A 15,616-nucleotide genomic window follows, 5' to 3' on the forward strand; every position below is an offset into this window, starting at 1 on the left:
AAGGAAAACAAATACTTGTAATAAGTGAACTTTCCAGATGTGGTCAAAACCTGGCCTGCACCCTCTGGCACTAAGCTTGTATGCCGGATTGACTGCCCCAAGAGCCCCATGTGGGGGCTGGGAATATGGCCTAGTGGCAAGAGAGCTTGCCTCGTATACATGAAGCCCTGGGTTCGATTCTCCAGCACCACATATCTAGAGAACGGCCAGAAGTGGTGCTGTGGCTCAAGTGGCAGAGTGCTAGCCTTGAGCAAAAAGAAGCCAGGGACAGTTCTCAGGCCCTGAGTCCAAGGCCCAGGACTGGCCAAAAAAAAAAAAGAGCCCCATGTGTCTCCTGCAGCTCTGGCCTCTGGGAATTCATCACCTCTGGTAGGACAGCAGCTTCTGCCGTATATAACAGCAAATGTTCCTTCTGCCTCATGCCAACTCCTTGAGCCTCGCTCTTTTCTGTTCTTCACATTTAAAAAAAATTCCTGCCTGGCTATTTTTCATGCATTTTCTGCAGGGTTGCCTTTCTTCTTGGCTTTTTTTTCTTTCTCAGTACTAAAAGAAAGAGAAGAGCATGAATCTAAAAGAAAAGTGTCCAACTACCTGAAGCCATAGGGTGAACCAAGGCTCCAGGAAAAGTGGAAAGCCACTGAAGAGAGTCAGTAGCTGTGTTTGGAAGGGGGACATTAGGAAAGAGCCAAAGTGTCTGTTGGTAGAAGTATGAAAATGTGTGTGTGGCAGAGGAGCAGGTCACCCAACTCCATAAATGTTTTGTTTTGTGTTGTTCTCACCTTAGTCAATCTTTAGAAAGACACGTAAGCTAGAAATCACATGATAATCAATAGAAGAATGTGAAGAAATCCAGCAGAGGGAAAGCACTCGAGCAATTTGTAGTGAGGTCACATCAGATAAATGCAACTATTGGCATCTAGGGAAAGAGAAACGAGAAAGAAGGGGCAAGAACAAGCAAGCAATTACAGTTTGAACAGTCCAGCATATTCTGCCTGCCTTTCCACCCACTCAGTTCATGTTCTGGTATGAACTTTGATGAGAGATAATAAACCAGTTGATAGCATTGATAGAAATGTTTACTATGTGCCAAGTCATATGATGTCATTCTAAGGATCTGGTATACATTCATGAGGTAGGTACTCAGATGAGGAAACTGATTTTGTAGAGAGCTTTGGTAATTCTTGTTTGCAAGCCATATGACAAGTAAACAAATGTTAGAGGCAGGACTGACTCAAAATTTGACCATCTGAGCAGGCACTGGTAGCTACTCATGAGTCTGAGATCTGAAAATGATAGTTCAAAGCCAGCCCAGGTAGACAAATCCAAAAGACTCTTATCTCCAATTAACAAGCAAAAAGCTAGCAGTGGAGGTGTGGCTCAAGTAGAGTACCAGCCTTGAGAAAAAAGCTAAGCAAGAACGTGAGGCCCTGAGTTCAAGCCCCACTACTAGCACAAAAATAAAACAGAATAAAATTAGACAGTCTAGCTCTAACACACATACTCAGAATCACTTTGCTATGCCAGGAAATGTAAGTAATTGGTTGCTCAGCCTTAATTCCCAAACTCATTCCAATAGGAAAAGTACCTAGCCAGGCAAAGAGTGATTTGTACTCGCGGAGCCCTGGTTTTCACACTGCGGGGTTTTTAATGCAAACAACTCAATTCCTTGGATGCACAAATAGGAACCCTTTCTCTGTTGTGGTGCTGAGGATGTACAAGGAAAATTCCAGTGATATGTCAATTTTACCTTTGCATGCTGACTTGAAAATATAACCTTATAAGAATCCTCCATGCGTGCAATTTGTTGGTACCTCAGCCTAGGTAGAAAAATCTCCCAGGTAGATGGAAGAACTTGCAAATCTTAGAATCACAAATAAAAATCTTTTGAGAAATCATATAAAGAAGGAGGTCGCATAGGATTTCAAATGAGAAACTATTTGGGCTCATTTCGCAAAGATTGGACTTGTTTCTAAAAAGAGCAACATATCCAGGATGTTACTATCACCTGCTCCAAGGTTTTTAGAACTGATTATCAAAAACATTAACTCATTCATTCATTTCACTACGATATTTATTTGGTGCTTGTTATGTACTAACGGTACAGTGATGAATGAAGCTGATAGAAATCCATGCTTCTACCAAATCACATACTACTAGAAGACTGACAATTAGTAAATAAACAAAAAGGTAGTTTTAGGTAATAATGATTGGTAGTTAAGTAAAGAAGTAGGGAAATAGCAAAGGATGCATCATGGGATATGGAGGAGGACTTTAGGTCTTTCTGTGTAGCTGACAGTGGAGCAGAGACTGAATGATGTGAAGGAGTACATCATGGAAAAACCAAAGGGACTGAAGGTGACCTGGAAAAAGAAAAGTAGAAAAAGGCAAGAGGTCATGTGAACAATGAGAGGTGTCCAGATGTCAGCTCGTGTAGGTGCTGCAGGCCATAGTCAGCACTTTGGGTTCAATTCTGAGTCTTCAGCAGATGTAATGCCATCTGATTTGGTTTGGAGAGAGATAACTCTGGCTGCTGCTGAGACCAGAGAACAGGTCATCTCTGATATCTTCCTCTGTGCTTCCTCAGTATTTCTCCCATGTCTCCTTTCACGATATTTATTTTCACTCTTTTTTTTTTTATGCATATGGTGTCTCCACCGGAGTTTAAGTTCTTAAGAGACAAAAGTTTGAGCTTATTTGTCTTGTTTCTCTTCTTGATTACTCACATAGAGCAGAGTTGCTTTCCATACACAGCAATGCCTAGAATAGCGCTGAGCAAATGAAATACTTAATATGTCTGAAAAATGACTAATGTTGCCATGAAACAGGTTTCAGCTGGAAAGGAGGAACTTCTGAACAGAGGAGCCAAAAATTGAATGGACTGCCTTCAAAAGAACAAAGTTTCCCATTATAGAAGAGACTCAAGACCTCTAATCCTTTGTAAGTGATATTATAGACTAGCCATTTAATCATCAGATAGGATATTGTGTCTTTTTAAGAATCTTTGTAACTCTGAGCTTTTATATTTCTAAGAATAATTTTAAGCCATGAAATTGATGGGACTGGGTTCATATGAGAATTTACATAATCCATCCCAAACAAGTCACAGACACATTTGCAATGACTTCTCCCTGCTGAGAAATACCCTGCTGTACTTTGTTAACTTGGTAAAGTCTTAGGATGACATAGGTCAGGCATGGTGGGCCATGCCTATAATCATAGCTGTTCAGGAGGCATAGGAAAATCTCAATCCATGTTGGCCCAGGAGAAAAACATAGGCCCTATCTGAAAACTAACTAGAAGGGGAAAAAAAGGCTCTGAATATTCAAACCCAAGTATTAAAAAAAAAAAAAACACACAGCCAAATGCTGGTGGCTCACACCTATAATCCTAGCTACTCAGGAGGCTAAGATCCAAGGATCATAGTTCAAAGCCAACCCAGGAAGGAAAGTCTGTAAGGTTCTTATCTCCAATTAACCACAAAAAAACAATGCCCAGAAGTAGAGGTGTGGCTCAAAGTGGTAGAGCGCTAGCCTTGAGCAAAAGAGCTCAGGAGTGGCGCCCAGGTCCTGAGTTCAAACCCCAGAACCGACCAAAAATAAGACTCACCTAAATGTTCCTGTGTCCCTGTGTGCTGGTTTGTGATTACAGATACGTACTGGGTGTGCCTGGTCACTCCAACTAAAAACAATGCAGACAATTTGGAGCATGACCATTAGAGTGTGAGCAGTCTAAAACAGCTAGAATGACTTACTCATGAACTCTAAGTTATGGAAACAAGTGGATATCATTATTGTTGTTATTTTCAACATGCCATGTGAAATTATGCCCTTTTTCTTTTGTATTTCTTTCCCATGGTTTTACCCCTGATATCACTGTAACTGATTTTAGTATCCTGGATATTGTGTATATGTGTATTAGAACTAGGGAAGGGAAAGGGAATATCAAAATCAAGAGACAAAGGATAAAAAGACAAACCAATGCAACAGCAATACTTACAAAACCATATGGTGTAAACCAACGGTACAACTCATGGGGAGAGAGGGAAATGGGGAGGGGGGAATGAGGAAGGAGGTAACAAGTTGAATAAGAAATATACTCACTGCCTTACATATGAAACTGTAGTCCCTCTATACATCACTTTGACAATAAAGAAATGAAAACAAAAAGACAAAGGTGGGAAGAGAGAAGACACAACATGCCAACTTCATGTGTTGGAAAGAGTAGACATACAGGTAGGGACAACCTTATTCTGTGTCATTCTGAAGACAAGTGCAGAGCCAATGAGAAGCAGTTAAAAGGAGGAAGTCTCTGCCTTGTTTAAGGTAGGGACTTCAAAACACTTAGCCCAAAGCCTTTCCTGTAGTAAACACATGATGGATTTTAACTAAACTGGAGGTTTAAGAATTTGGGCTGTTCAATAAGGAAATCATGTTTACAAGGCCTCCAGAGCAGTTCCCCTGAAAGCTATAGAAATAGCCCTTTCTGGAATGGTGTTAGATTGACCCACACTGAGAGCCAACCAGGACTAGGCGCTACTGGCTCCTGAAACAATGGTTTAAAAGAAATCATTTTGAAGCTGTGACTAGGCTCAGAATGCAAGTGTATAGATATCAATCACCACGTTGTCTACTGTGTATAGAAGAGCAAAGGATGGTGGCCAAAATGCCATTTGCAACGTCTAAAGCCTTGTTCCACTGTTCACTTGAATGTTCCTCTGTTGCTACTCTATATGCTTGGATGTTGGGTCTATGGTGGTCCAGGTCCACTTGCAGATATAAAATTCAGAGAAGTGTGTTCTAGTCTCCCAGAAAAGTACATAGTGCTATATTCTACAAAATCAGCATGGAGCCTTCTGTCCATGGGCCCTGTGGCTTTCAGATCTGCTTTGAGACCTAGGGCAGCTAGCATTGATTCTGTTTGTTTTCTTAGAAGGAACAGTATTGATCTCCTGCATGGTGAAGTCTGCTTCTGGGTCACCTAATTCCAACAAGCAATTCCCTGGTCTTCAGCAGCCATTTCAAAGTCCCCTAGAAACTCAGCTTCTATTTGGTTCAGTCTCCAGCTAACAGGCTATTTATGCTGGTGCCACCATCCTGCCCACAGTTTAGTCCAAAGCACCACCCTTGACTGCCTTCAAAGCCGCTGCATTGAACATCTTCCTCTTCAGATGTGGGAAGAGCTGGGCACTTGAGTGAGGCTAGCTTCTCACCTCAGTCTTGCCTAGGCAAAAGATAAACAGATACACCAGCAAATCTGACAAGGGGAAGTGAAATCAATCCTGGGCGATGATAGAGGAGGGAGGCCTGGCTCTGCTGGGGGGTAGGATGGGACCAGCAGAGGCTGTTGGGAGCCCTTTGATGGACTGCTCAACAGAGGAAAGTGGTAGGTCTTGAAGAATGAGATCTCTCCTACAGTAATTAGTATAATGCTATAGTGTGGAAGTCACCTCTAATGACCTGACAAGAGCTCTGAAGATTGGTCAACAAAGTGTGAAATCCCGGCCAGTGCTGAACAAATTGTGAGCTATATCAAGTGTGGCAGTTCCTTTCCTTCTAGATCTTCTCCCTCATGTGTAAATACTTCCTTAGACCCAGAAAATCAACTCTCTTCGAATCCTAGCCTTCCCTGGAGTATGCTGCCTGTTCTAACACTGGGCTTGTCTGTTCAGGGTCCTCATTGAGCCCTGCTACATGTGAATTCTGCCAGCTGGGCTCCTGCCATTAAAACTGGCCTTCCTTGTCATGCTCCTAACTGCATTATTTACAATAGCCAAAAGGTGGGGCTGGGAATATGGCCTAGTGGCAAGAGTGCTTGCCTCGTATACATGAAGCCCTGGGTTTGATTCCCCAGAACCACATATATAGAAAAATGGCCAGAAGTGGCGCTGTGGCTCAAGTGGCAGAGTGCTAGCCTTGAGCAAAAAGAAGCCAGGGACATTGCTCAGGCCCTGAGTCCAAGGCCCAGGACTGGCAAAAGAAAAAAAAAAAGCAATTATACAATAGCCAAAAGGTGGAGGCAAACTCAGTATCTGTGAATGGATGAATTGGTAGACAAAATGGAGTTAACAAAAACAATGGATGAGACTCTTCAGGACATTACACTAAGTGAAATCAGCCAATTACAAAAGCACAAAACCTATGTGATTCCACTTACAGGAAGAATCTACAGTAGTGAAACTCATAGAAAAGAGAGAGAATAGCATGGTGGTTGCCAGAAGATGGGAGAGGGAAGAATGGACAGTTGATATTTCCTAGGTACAGAGTTTGGGTTTGCAAGATGAAAGAGTTCTGGAGATTGGTTTACCCCAGTATAAATGCACTTAACAGTATTGAACTAAACACTTAAGAATGATTAAGATGGTAAATTTTATGTCATGTGTATTTTACCACAATTGATTTGCTGTTTTTGTTGTTTATACTAATCCTGGGGCCTGAATTCAGAGCCTCACACTGTCACTTGGCTTTTTCATTCAAGGCTGTCACCCTGCCACTTGAACCACAACTCTGCTTCTGGTTTTTTGCTGGTTAATTGTAGTTAAGAGTCTCATGGGCTTTTCTGCCCTGGCTGGCTTCAAAGCAGTATGATCAAAGTAGTTAGGATTATAGGAGAGAACCACCAGCACCCAACAACAAAGAAGTTTTAAATTACAAAAACATAAACAACAATGGAACCCCTGAACTTGCCCCTTATGCTTGGTGGCAGAACTGTGCCCAGGCTTCTTTAAGGAAGCCGTTTTGTCTGTTCACCTGAGCATCCTATCCCCTGATCTCTGTCTGCCAGGAGAGGCTAGTACAGCCAACAAACCAATTGTGCTAAACGAGTGATACCAGAATAAAGCAAATCTCCTCCCCATTGATATACTGTAATGAGCTTCTGGAATCATTCCTTGAAGCAAAATACCTTATGCAGTGGACAGACTTTAGGAACTGTGGTAGTCCATGTAGTGACAGGTATTGGGGCCCTCCTTGGACTGAAGCTCTGTGGGAGGAGGCCTGTGCTTGTCTTCATTCCCTTATTCCAACCATTCACAGTGGGGAACTCAAAATAAGGAGATACTCCAAATGCTTGTCTTTTGTCCAATAACAGTAAATGAATAAATCAATCTGCTGGGCTCGTGATATAACACAAAGCAGGCAGTCTTAAACATAGGGCATCCTATAGTTTCGATGTTGATTGTCCCCCAAAGGCATAGTCCCTGGGGTGGTTGTTTTAGAAGGCAGTGGAATCTTTAGGAGGTGGGAAGTCCTTAGGTCCATTCGAGGCATGACCTTGATGGTGACAATGGGACCTTGATCTCTTCCTTTTTGCTTTCTTTGCTTCACCATGTACTCCCTAGCATTGCCATCTAGGACCCCTCCCCAGAGGCCTTAAGCCATAAGGTAACTTGGTCTTGAACTAGAATCTCCAGAGCCATGAGCCAAATATGGTCTGTTCTCTTTGTAAGTTAATGACTCCAGACATTTTGTTATAACAACTCAAAGCTGACCAAGAGACTCATCTTACAGGAAGCAGAAGGGATATTTTGCATGTGCACACAAGTTGGTTTTGCCTGCCAGCATCCTTGCTTTTGGAGAAACAACTTCTCACTCATTCTTTGAGGTCTGAGGGCTTGCCCAGTGCTGTGCCCTTCCTATGGTCACGAGACTAGGCAGGCAAAGCCAAGATTACCCACTGACCAGCTCAGTGTGGACATAGCGTGCAAGCAGGATCCATGAGAATTCTTCCATGGGATTTGCACATCGACACAAAATAGAAAGGACCCCTCCCTTTTGGCTCACCAGCCAGCAGCCATCTTTCCCAACACCCAAGGCTGAAGACACAGACGCAGGGCCTAGAGCTAGAGAAAGAGGCAGTGTCCTGACTTCAGTATTTTAAACCCATAACACAGCTGTACTTAAATCCTGGTATTTCCCAATGATAGAAGTAGATAAATTATGTCTCTTCCCCTACCCCCCCAAGCTTGTTTGAGTTGAGTGTCTGGACCTTCAACAAAGAACTTTTGATGAACACAGTTTATTCGTTTCCATCCAAATGTTTTTCATACTTGCTTCACCTTATGACATTGACTGCTTTTGAGCTCACAAAATGTATTCTACACACTTTGTATGCAGCACACCAAGACACAGCGTAAAAAGCTGGAGAGAAAGAATTAGCAGGGCCAGTGTTTGTCCTTAAGGTACATTCTAATGGAGGCGAAGGTTTAGGAGCAAGGAATATTTCCATTTGAGGAGTACTTTAAAATTATCTTCTATGTGCCAGAGATTTTCACAGGTAATTGCAGTTAAATACACCAACTCTGGAAAGAAAGCATTTCATATATACTGCATATATAAATCATGCTTCAGAGAGGTTAAATGATTTGCCCAAGACTACCAGCTATTGAGAGGTAGAAAAAGTCTTCAAATTCAGTCCTCTAACTTCAAGGTCAATGTCTATCCCTCTACTCAATCCTGCCTCCTGGATCAAGAGGAAGACAAGCTCAAGAATAAGTTATAGCCAGGCATGGTGACTCACAACAGTAATCTCAGTGACTCAGGAGGCTGAAATAAGGAGGAATAGGGTTCCATGCCAGTCCAGGCCAAAAAGTGTACAAGACTCCCATCTCAACTAATAAATACCTAGGCTCAGTGACACCTGCCTGTTATCCTAACTGTGAAAAAAAGATAAATAGGAGGATTATGGTCCAGGCCAGCCAGGAACAAAAAGATCCTATTTGAAAAAATAACAAAAGCAAAACAGGCTAGGGACATGACTCAGGTGGTAGAGAACCTGCCTAGCAAGCACAAGGCCTTGAGTTCAAGCTCCATTGCAGCCAAAAAGAGTATGAGACAGGAGGAAAAAGTAATTTGTGCATCAGTCTACTCAGAAAACACTTTTTCACATTGGTTATTTTCTAATGTTAGACAGATAGATGCTATAGAAATGTGAAATATTGTCATCATATGTGAAGCACCTTCAGAAGACCATGTAAGGTGCTATAGAAGGAGGCACATAGAGATTAACACAGTGGCCATTTTCCTCAGGAGCAGACAATAGAGTCGTGCTAGAAATATTACAGGACAAAGCATGATTAATGGCTTGAGGGAAGTTCAGAGTGCTGTGAGAGTTCTGAGCAGGAAATGTTTACCTCTGGTTGAGGGAGCGGGAAAGACTTCGTGGAAGAAGGATATTAGGTAAGTGCAAATGAATGTACTAGTAATGATGTGTTAGCCCAGGTGCCAGTGGGATTTGGAAAAATGTGAAAGGCAAGAAAGAGATTGGGTGTGGGGCTGCATGCCTGTTAATCCCAGCACCACAGAGACTGAGGAAGGAGAATCGCAAGTTTGAGGCTAGCCCAAGTTATACAGGAAGAATCGCAAATCAATAACAAAAATGCAAAGAAAACAAAAGACAAGAGAGGAGGAAGAGAAAGAGGAGGGATGAAAGTAAGGAAAAGGAAAAGAAAAGAAGGTAGGGGAGACAGGAGGGGAGAGAGGAACAAAAGGGAAGAAAGGGGAAAAGGAAAAGAAGAGAAGGAGTGGAGAGGTCAAGAAAGGATGCCAGCTGGTAGAGGGGTATGATGGCCCAGGATCTTGACCTTGGGCTAGAAGCCTCTAACCTTTCTATCTACAAACACTCCTTTAGGGAAAAATAATCTCTGGGTCACTTAGTCATCCAGATGCAAGCAACTAAAACAATTACAAAAGCCAGCAACATCACATCTTAGAACAGAAGGAAGTGTGCATTTGTTACCTTCTGGACAGTTTTAACTTGAATAGGAATAAGAAACCTTGTCTAATTGACACCCATCCATGCTCCCAATGATTCATTTTTAATAACACTGGTTTGTGCCCAGGGAATCTGCAGATTGTAAAGTCACTCAGGAGAATCTGAAGCAAATATTCTGAGGACTACACTTTGAGAAACATTCCAGCCTAGCCCTATTGCTTCCCAGATAAAGGAGCTGAAGGTTCCCAGAGAAGTTAGACTTGTTCAAGCCCGGCATGATAGCTCCAGCCTGTAATTCTAGTTACTCGGGAGGAGGTGATTGCAGAAATGAAGTTCGAGACCAGCCTTGGAAATAAAAGTTCACAGATTCCATCTCAAGCAATGGCAGGGAGCTTCTCCCAAACTATGGAGAAAGGATAATGTCTGTGTATGGTGGTGCATGCCCATCATCCCAACAACACAGAAGATCACAAATAAGAAGACTGAAGTCCAGTCCAGCCCAGGCATAAAATAAGACCCTATATTGAAAATAATCAACTTAAAACATAGAGGTGGCAGAGTAGTTCAAATGGTAGAGTACCTGCTTTGCAAACGTGAAGTCTGGAGTTGAAACTCAGCACATGGAAAAAAGAAAAGATGGAAGGAAAGAAAGAGAGAAAAAAGGAAGGAAGGAAGGAAGGAAGGAAGGAAGGAAGGAAGGAAAGCTTGTTTAAGGTCTCACAGTTAACGAAAGACACAGATCCATTGGTTCTTGGTCCTTGGATTCTTTTTCCCACTAGCCTTAATAGTTATAACAACTCAGTTTTTCCTAAATATGGGTACCATTCAAAGGTAGATCCTCCCTCAGTTTCTAAGACCCCGCCCCCATGCTGGCCATATGCTGGGAACCACAGCTCCAATGCAGTCAGAGTCAGGGGCCAAGAACACTGGTTCAGGTCATGGCAGCTGATGCCTGCAGACTCTCAAGGACAAAAAGGTTAAGGAAGCTCTGAAGTTTCCAACTCTGACAATTGAATAATCAGATATAATGAAACAACAAGTGAGATTGATTTGTCTTAGGTGGTGGAATTTCATTGTTGCTGCTAAACATGCTAAGATTAGAACTTCAAAAAACATTCAGTATAGCCACTCAGCACAAACAATGAGTACTGGAGCTAAAGCTGAGGAGACAGGTGGTAGCAAGGGGTACAGAGGAGTTATCTATGCATATATCATCCTGGAAAATGTGACGAATGAGTAAGAGCAATGAGATATAGAATATAAAGAGAGAGCAGTGAGAAGGGTTATGATAGTAATATGCAAATAACAGGAACTTCTACACACTACGTTTAGTGCAAGAAATGTATAGGCTCATACAACAGTATGAGTAGAGTAGGCATCAGGCATAGTTTAATCAGGGAGTTCGAGTCAGTTCTCTCAAGTCTGCTCTTTTCTATGTTTCACTTCATTCTTCATACTGGATTCCCTGCAGATCATAAAATGATATCAGTAATAATTATATTTACATTATTATTATATATACACAGAGGAGGGAAAAACACTCATTTCCCTCTACTAGCAAACAAAAGTCTTGAGTTTGCTCTAATTGGATCTCCAGAGATAACATGTTGATTGCTCTGGTCTGATTTCCCTGTGATAGCAGGAATACATTTGTAGTTATGGACTTGGACCAGCCATAGCCCACCACTAGAGCGGAGTATAGAATCAGTTCTGTCCAGTTCTTCTTGCTGCTACACCAATGTGAAGCAGACTTAATTTAAAATTTAAAAGATCCATGGCAGACTCCTATAGCAATCCTGATAGGATAAACAGAGGCTCTAAGGAAATTGCACTGGCATGGCACGTCTCAGTGCAGATAACCAACAAAATGGGGATGATGACATAAGGGCCATTGTTTGAGTGATTAGGTGCTAGTGGCAAACACCTGTAATTCTAGCTGCTCAGGAGGCTGAGATCGAAGGATAGAAGTTCAATTACATCCCAGATTAGGAAGGTTTGTGAGAGTCTTATCTTCAATTAACCACCAAAAACTGAAACTGGTGCTGTGGATCAAGTGGTAGAATACCAGACTTCATTGAAAAAGCTAAGCAAGAGCATGAGGCCCTGATTTCAAGCCCCAGTACTGGCACCAAAAAAATCATTATTAGTGTCTTTGAGATGATTATATTAATTGAATGTTTGTCAGAGATGGAAAAGAATAGCAGACTGAGAAATAACTAGAAAAAGAGAAGGAGACAGGTAGGATATACTATTCTTTCAGAATAGTATATGGCCAAGGGACAAGAGGGTAGTTCCAATGGAAGGGAAAGCTGCTTATTGATTTTCTTTTCTTTTTTTTTTTTTTTTTGGCCAGTCCTGGGGCTTGGACTCAGGGCCTGAGCACTGTCCCTGGCTTCTTCTTGCTCAAGGCTAGCACTCTGCCACTTGAGCCACAGAGCCACTTCTGGCCATTTTCTGCATATGTGGTGCTGGGGAATTGAACCCAGGGCCTCATGTATACGAGGCAAGCACTCTTGCCACTAGGCCATATCCCCAGCCCTGTTTATTGATTTTTGACAGAGGGATATCTGAGGTTTTATGCAGGCTGAGAAGGAGCAGAAGAGGATAGAAGGATGATGCTGAAGGGGGAGTAAGCAAGGTAATGTGGACATGTAGGGACACAGGAAGAAATAAGGTTACATATACAGGCCACGAGGTTGGTGGGAACAGAAATCGGACATGGCTTCCTCAGAGAGCAGCCAAGGAGGGGAGCAGGATGAAGTCAGAAATGTTGGTGTAGAATGAAGTTGAGGCAACTCAGGGAAACCTGGAAGAATCTCAAGAAAAATCACCTGTGGAGGGTCAGGGTGGCTGGATGGCCCGCGCAGACCCAGAAACATTGGAATAATCCCTGGGGGAAATCATTTGGAAGCTACAAAACAGAAATAAAAAGACTGGAGAATTGCAAATTAGCCTAGTCTTTCTGGAGAGCAGTCTGGCGCCTCGTGAGCAGAGCCATAAAAGTGTTTCTGGCCTATGACCCAATAATCCCTCTTCTGGGAATACACACCATAACATAACTGAAAAGGAAATACAAACTATTTGCAAAAGGATGTGTGTTGCTATCTTGTTCATAGCAGCAAAAACACCCAAATGCTCCACCAATAGGGAATGTTTAAGTAACTATGGAATGTTAATAACATAGAATATTATATAACCATTACAAATGATAAATTTGAGCACTCTGTCAATACATGAGAAATGTGAGGTGAACATGGTAGAGTATGAAATAGGCTAGATGAGTTGATTTCTACCCTGGAAAATAACGAGTATACAATGATATGGTTCATGAAAGGTCACTGAGTTATGTTAATAGTTCATACAAGGAGATGAAAAGAGTGTTTTCCCTTTCAGAAAATTGTTTAAATGCACATTTTTTTGAGCATTGGCAAGCAACTGAAGCTAGTCAACATACATTTGTAGTGAGGCCGACATGCAGGATTTTTATGCAGTCTCTCTTTCCAGAGAAGGAAGGATTGGGGGCATTGAGAGCCAATAACTGCTAAGGTGGGCAGGCCATGAGGCTCTGTGGGTCACCAAGAGATGACCAAATTCTTCACTGAAATGGTTCATAATGTTGCAGGTTTCATAGGAAGAAAAACAGGGATAGAAGGCAGCCAGGCATTGGTGGCTCACACCTGTAATCCTAGCTGCTCAAAAGGCTGAGATCAGAGGATCGCAGTTCAAAGGCAGCCCAGGCAGGAAAGTCTTTGAGACACTTATCTCCAATTAACTACCACAAAGCTGTCATTCTGGCCCTGAGTTCAAGTCCCAGGACTGGTACGCACGTGCACGTGTCACACACACACACACACGGTGATGGAACTTTGGAAGATGGGAAAAACAGGAGAGATTAAAAACAAAGCTCTCAGGCAGGTGGAGTTGTGCTAATGGATTGTGTCCCACCAGGGGACCCCAAACCATATTCCTCTCCATTCCTGACACAAGTCACTAGAGGTTAAGTGAATACAGAAGCATCCTAGGTTCTGTTCTCCATCTAAAGCAGAGTCCCAGTGTGCAAGGGTACTGGGCACATAGAGGGAGGAGTCATTGGGGCCCACTGGCCAGTGCACAGGGTAGTTAGAAAATTGCTGCTCAAAGAAGAGGGCACAACAGAGATGAAGAGAGACTACTCTTTCCAGAACTAGAGGGAAAATAAGGGGATTGGTAAGGGCTAGAATGGATCAAGATTGGAAGGGTTGGGTTTGAAAAAGGTACTTATGGAATATTCTTGGCTTTCTGGGAGTCATTCTTTCCTGTTTACAGGGCATCTGTCTAGGTGCAGAGCTCTGGACTAGGGATGGTGAGACCTGCAGAATCGGGAAAAGCTTAGTTGCTATCATTAGGGAATTTACAAGGTTGAAAAATTGGACTTGGTCTTGAAAACTGGGGCCCACAGAAAAGAGTTACTGCTAAATCCAACAGTGGGAAAAGGACAACTGTCCAGGTCTCTGTCTCCCTCCAGAGATACCTGGAACCTGAGGACAGACAAGAGCACTACTGTTCTGTAGGGTTGTGTAGTGCCTGGCCAGAGGCAAGGCCTAAGAATTGTTGGTGCGAAAGACAGGGAGAGAAAGAGAGAGAGAGAGAGAGAGAGAGAGAGAGAGAGAGAGAGAGAGAGAGAGAGAGAGAGAGAGAGAGAGAGAGAGAGAGAGAGTCAGCTGTGCTGCCTGCATAGCAGCAGCTGGGGAGGACAAGTTGCCCAGAGCCAGCTGCAACAAGAGTTACCTGTGTTGGGACTGAATTCTGGAACAGTGACTTTGAGGCCAGCCTAGACTACATAGCAAGTTACAGACTAGACTGAGCTTTGAGATCCTCCTCTACACACACACACACACACACACACACACACACACACACACACACACACACACACACACACACAAATACAGTCTCCAAGAATTAGTACAATAATATGTCTGGATGCCCCAGAGTGTTAAGCTCTTCTTTTATTAAGATTGTGCTTAGTCCTGTGGACCTCCTCCTCTTCCTATCAACTGCCCATAATGAGGGAGGCAGATATAAGAACAAGGAATCACAACCCAGGAGAACAGTGGTCATTATGGAAACAGTATGTGCTTTCTGCTGTGAGAGCTGGAGAAGGAGTAATTAGTTCTTCCAGGAGAGGTCAGGGTGGGCTTCCCAGAGGAGGAAACACTTGAGCTGAGTCACTAAACAGAACACCTGGGGGAGGAAAAGGGAGGAAGCAAGTATCCAAAGAGCAGCACCTTGGACAAGAGTGTGGTAGCAATGGGGATTTGAGGAATGATCTGACCTGCTGCCAGCTTGGGAGAGGGGTTTGCAGTCAGTCTGGGCCTGTCTGCATGTTGGTGTGGGGTGCTAATGCATGGCTGTGCTCCTGTTATCCTGGGTGATTGCCAAGCATTTGTCAGCAGGCACTGACATGTTCCAGAGAGATGACTGGTAGGAGGGAGGGCGGAAGGAAGGAGGCCAGCTATAGGGAAAACAGCAAGGAGGCTGCAGCCCAAAGCAGGTCCTGTGGCCTGCAGCCACACTGCAGCATAGGCCCCAACCGTTTCCTGTCCAGGGATCCAGGCCTCTTCTGCAGCAGTCACTATGGCTCTGTCCAGCATGCAGCTGCCACCCCCACCACTGCATAGTCCCTGCAGCAGGGGAGAGGTCCCCTCCTGTCTACAAGGCCAGAACCCTGAGGGTCCAGATAACCCCACCCACCACTGAAGGGAGCTCTGTATGTCCTGCACTGACAAGAGGCAGCCTTGGTTTCTTTCCCAGGAGGAGGGGAAGGACAGCTCCCACCTGCTAAGTTGATTTTCCTTTTCAAAAAGAGAGCCCTTTGCTGATGAAGAGCGATAAGTGTCTTTCACTGGTGGGGAAAGGATTTTAATAA

This window comes from Perognathus longimembris, chromosome 2 (assembly GCF_023159225.1).
Source record: "Perognathus longimembris pacificus isolate PPM17 chromosome 2, ASM2315922v1, whole genome shotgun sequence".
Classification (NCBI taxonomy): domain Eukaryota; kingdom Metazoa; phylum Chordata; class Mammalia; order Rodentia; family Heteromyidae; genus Perognathus; species Perognathus longimembris.